General features: G+C 39.8%; 1 long non-coding RNA gene across 1 annotated transcript; it reads right to left on the minus strand.

Moving 5' to 3' along the window:
* Positions 1-508: 508 nt before the first annotated feature.
* LOC144011540 (uncharacterized) lies at positions 509-3,488 on the minus strand. Its single transcript, XR_013281811.1, has 2 exons — positions 1,858-3,488; positions 509-1,180 (listed from the first exon to the last, which is right to left on the minus strand). It is a non-coding gene; the product is annotated as an uncharacterized LOC144011540 (long non-coding RNA).
* Positions 3,489-5,333: the final 1,845 nt, after the last annotated feature.

Below are 5,333 nucleotides of genomic sequence, written 5' to 3' on the forward strand. Positions count from 1 at the left end.
AAATTAGGCTAAAGGACTACAACTCCATTTTATGAACCGGATGTGACGCAATTTTTAAACCGGAAGTGCTTCTGTTTGCACCGGAAATGGAACTCCTTTACACCGGAAGTTATTTCGATTGAACCGGAAGTTGTCATCAATTTTACCGGAAATGACATCATTTTGTAGTCCAATTTTACATTAAAAAACTACAAAATACCAAATTTGTCCACCGTGATGGTTTTAGACCGCCATAGCGCGTGGTTAGGGACCCTAGCCTGATACCTAACCACTTATTTTTTGTTTTTTTACATAATTACACACTTTATACACATTACTAGCCTTACATCTACACAAAAAACTATTGTAATATTTTAAACATAAATTATTTTAAAGTAAGTCATTGCTACACTTTACTTCATATATTACACTTTAAAATTGGTTACTTTTAATTAATAACAGTTACCTACTTTGTTTACAGATGCATTTATTTCACATTTTATACCAATAATCAAAAACAACAGACGAATGTTTTTACAAACATTTTAATTCAACACACACTTATCACTTTTTTGTGCAACAAATGCTTCAGCACTTATCTTTGCAGTACAGACACAAAAAGACACTGGCCACTTTTGTAGGCAGCATAACACAACACATTTAAAGGGCATTTTTTTTTAAGACATGTAAGGCCTGAACCTGAATAGACAGAAAAAAAAGATTTAAATAAATGAAAGACAACCATTACCTGGTCTACATTTAGCTTTGCAGTGAAAATAAGCTTTTCTTCTAAACATAAAATGAGGTCAAGACAACGCTGGTAAAAGTTTGTGCTTGTTTGAGGTAGCTCAATAAGAAATGAAAAGACCATTGCATTACATACATTAATGGGCAATATGTGAACGATGAAGGCATTTTTGGCCAATGCAAAACATTCATCCAATACTTGGAATCAAACCACTTGCTAAATAAAATGGAAGGCCAACGTGCTCAAAAATGATTAATACTACTCAAACAGTTGAACCTCCAAAACTCTACTACCATTACTTGTGAGATGCCCCAAAAATAGTGTCGTCCCCGCCGCCGCCGCCGTTGATGAACCCTTGTTGGGGATGCTACCGGTTCTTTGAAAGGGACGTTCATTCTCATCCACAGAACTGTGTGCCGGTATGCATCCCATCTTTTCATCACACATCTTCATCTAAAAAATAAAATACATCAATGTTTCGACCCACATCCATGTGAAATTGAGCTTCTGCAGCTAGCTCAGCAGCAAGCCATGGCAGCAAGCCATGACAGCAAGCCCAGGGAAGGGGGGAGAGGAGGCAAGCCAAGGGGAGGGGAGTCCATGTAAAACAATGATTTATTAATTAGGTCAAATAAGATAAAATTTTAAAAAAACACCACATTTGATATTGCAATTGCTTTTAAATGTTTGTAACAAAACGAAGAAAAGAAACAAAAATACATTTAATTAAATTAACAATAAATAAACTTCCATAAGTCGCATGTGCAGTCAACCATCAATGCAATAACGTAAAAATGCAGCAGGTGGCAGCATAGACAGTCTTCTTACCGATACAAACATTTGGCGCGAAAACAATACATTTTGTTCAAAACGGCCGTCTAAATAGCAACATTTTTGTTTTAATAAGATTACAAACGCACCCACAGTTTAAAAAATAAAATTTCAGCACCCCGCGGCAGTCAAAAAAGCTCCCTTTAGTTCGATGATACTTAACTCAAGGCAACAAACGTAACAATTTCCACCGAAGCAACAAGCGGGACATTCGCATGCAGGCTTACACAAAAGGCTTTTAAAAGCATACAAAACTAAAAACAAAAGTTATTTATTGACTAAAATACGTGCGTCCTTACCAGACAACGACGATCTGCTCGTGCCGCGTGGCGCATATACAGCGAGGACGTTTGGAGGAAGTTCTTCTTGTTCTTCTCCTTCCGGTGCTTGCTGGCGGAACAGCGACAGCGCCCCCTCTGGCCCGAGTGGCTAGCGAATAGTAAAGCAATCTAAGCCTGAAATAAACCATTAAAATAGGTTGGATGGTGTTCTTTCAGTAAACATATGTTGTAGGAACGTATAATCATGTTTCACTGAAGACTGCCAAACGTGTAAAGTGTGCCGCATGACACAAAGAAGATAAACTACGAATGGCCGCCATTTTTGTAGTCTTTGCACAAAGGAAGGAGCTCAAACGACTACTAACACCTTCGATTTCTCATATAAGAAGAGATTAAAAGGTTTGGTGGTTGATTAAGCTACAAAACAGCGCCGTCTTCATTGTCCCAAGACGCCATCGAGCTAAACGTGCAAAAACACCTCCGTTTTCCCCTCGAAAGAGTGACAAACAACGTGGCTCATTGGACTACAAATCGCCGCCATTGTTGTAGTCTTTAAACGCCGGGACTGGCTGAAAACACTACAAACACCTTCGATTTCTCATATAAGACGAGATTAAAAGGTTTGGTGGTTTATTATGCTACAAAACACCGCCATCTTCCTTGTCCCAGGACACCATCAAGCTAAACGTGCAAAGACACCTCCGTTTTCACCTCGAAAGAGTTACAAACAACGTGGCTCATTGGACTACAAATCGCCGCCATGTTTGTAGTCTTTACACGCCGGGACGAGATCAAACCACTAAAAACAGCTTCGATTTCTCATATCTGAAGAGATTAAAAGGTTTGCTGGTTGATTATGCTACATAACACCGCCCTCTTCCTTGCCCCAAAACACCATCAAGCTAAACGCTCAAAAACAACTGCTTTTCAAGTCACAAGATACAAATGCTCAGTGCTTCATTGTACTCCACAAAACGCAGCAAATTTGACCATAGTCCTAAAACACGAACAAGATAATCATACAAAAACACTTTGACTTCTCAAGTGACGAAAGATGGGAAAGATTTGGTGCTTCACTGGACTACAAAAGGCAGCCATTTTACAGCGTGAACAAACTCTGCACAGAATATCTGCACAACAGACTCCACGCAAACCAAATTTCATGAAACTTTAGAATGTTCATCTTGGCATTAGGAAGAACGTGTAGATTGATTTTCAGCACGCTGGCACCTCGCCCAGGGTCAAAGTTCACCTGCACGTGATGCCTGAGTGCTTTTGGCTCAAAGTGACACACTGTCGCCCCACTAAAAAAGTAAAGCCTGGACCAATATTGATAAAACTTTAGAATGTTCATCTGGACAATAGGAAGAACGTGTACATTTATTTTCAGCACGCTGGCACCTCGGAGAGGGTCAAAGTTCACCTGTGCGTGATGGTTGAGTGCTTTTGGCTCAAAGTGTCACACTGTCGCCCCACTAAAACAGTAAATCCTTGACCAATATTGATGAAACTTTAGAATGTTCATCTTGGCAATAGGAAGAACGTGGAGATTGATTTTCAGCACGCTGGCACCTCGCCGAGGGTCAAAGGTCACCTGTATGTGATGACTGAGTGCTTTTGGCTCAAAGTGACACACTGTCGCCCCGCTAAAACAGTAAATCCTTGACCAATATTGATGAAACTTTAGAATGTTCATCTGGACAATGGGAAGAACGTGTAGATTAATTTTCAGCACGCTGGCACCTCGCCGAGGGTCAAAGGTCACCTGCATCTGTATTTTCAGGCCTTTGGGTTTTCAGCTGAAAATGATCACACTGTCACCCCTCTTAAACAGTGAAACCTTGATCAAAATTCATGAAACTTTAGAATGTTCATCCGGACAATAGCAAGAACGTATAAATTGATTTTCAGCCCACTGGCACCTCGCCAAGGGTCAAAGTTCACCTGTATGTGATGCCTGTGCTTTAAGCTGAAAGTGACACACTGTCGCCTCTGTAAAACAGTCAAAGCTTGAGCAAAATTGATGAAACTTTAGAATGTTCATCCAGACAATAGGAAGAACGTGTAAATTGATTTTCAGCACGCTGCCACACCGCTGTGGGTCACAGGCTACCTGCATTGTGGTCAGCTGACGCCTTGACATCAAATTAAAGTGCAGCTGGGCAAAATTGCACAATATCACAAAGTACAAAAAATTCACATTATCTCATTTATAACATTCTCAATATTAATTAACCTTACATTAACATTTCAGAACCTCATTTTATGTTTAGAAGAAAACCTTATTTTCACTGCAAAGCTAAAAGTAGACCAAGCAATGGTTGTCCTTCTTCTTTTTTTTTTTCTATTCAGGTTCAGGCCTTACATGTAAAAAAAAAAAAAAAAAAGAAAAAGAAAAAAAAAGCCCTTTAAATGTGGTGTGTTATGCTGGCTACAAAAGTGCCCAGTGTCTTTTTTTTGTCTGTATTGCAAAGATAAGTGCTAAAACATTTGTTGCACAAAAAAGTGATAAGTGTGTGTGTTGAATTAAAATGTTTGTAAACACATTTGTCTGTTTTTTTTATTATTGGTTTAAAATGTGAAATAAATGCATATGTAGACAAAGTAAGTAAAAGTTTAGTTTAAATTAGAGGCACCCTTGCAACTTTTGGGAAATTGAACTTTTTTTTGGAAGACAGTCAAATTGACAACTCTTTGCCCCGCTCACAGAGCCAGACCTTTGCTCTCCTTCACTCTGGTCACCGAAATTCATGAAACTTTAGAATGTTCATCTGGACATTAGGAAGAACGTGTAAATTGATTTTCAGCCCACTGGCACCTCGCCGAGGGTCAAAGGTCACCTGTATGTGATGACTGAGTGCTTTTGGCTCAAAGTGACACACTGTCGCCCCGCTAAAACAGTAAATCCTTGACCAATATTGATGAAACTTTAGAATGTTCATCTGGACAATGGGAAGAACGTGTAGATTAATTTTCAGCACGCTGGCACCTCGCCAAGGGTCAAAGGTCACCTGCATCTGTATTTTCAGGCCTTTGGCCTTTCAGCTCAAAATGACACACTGTCGCCCCGCTAAAACATTAAATCCTGGACCAATATTGATAAAACTTTAGAATGTTCATCTGGACAATGGGAAGAACGTGTACATTAATTTTCAGCACGCTGGCACCTCGCCCAGGGTCAAAGTTCACCTGCATGTGATGCCTGAGTGCTTTTGGCTCAAAATGACACACTGTCGCCCCGCTCAAACAGTAAATCCTGGACCAATATTGATAAAACTTTAGAATGTTCATCTGGACAATGGGAAGAACGTGTAGATTAATTTTCAGCACGCTGGCACCTCGCCCAGGGTCAAAGTTCACCTGCATGTGATGCCTGAGTGCTTTTGGCTCAAAATGACACACTGTCGCCCCGCTCAAACAGTAAATCCTTGACCAATATTGATGAAACTTTAGAATGTTCATCTTGGCAATAGGAAGAACGTGGAGATTGATTT

The sequence above is a fragment of the Festucalex cinctus genome, unplaced genomic scaffold (genome assembly GCF_051991245.1).
Source record: "Festucalex cinctus isolate MCC-2025b unplaced genomic scaffold, RoL_Fcin_1.0 HiC_scaffold_255, whole genome shotgun sequence".
Lineage (NCBI taxonomy): Eukaryota > Metazoa > Chordata > Actinopteri > Syngnathiformes > Syngnathidae > Festucalex > Festucalex cinctus.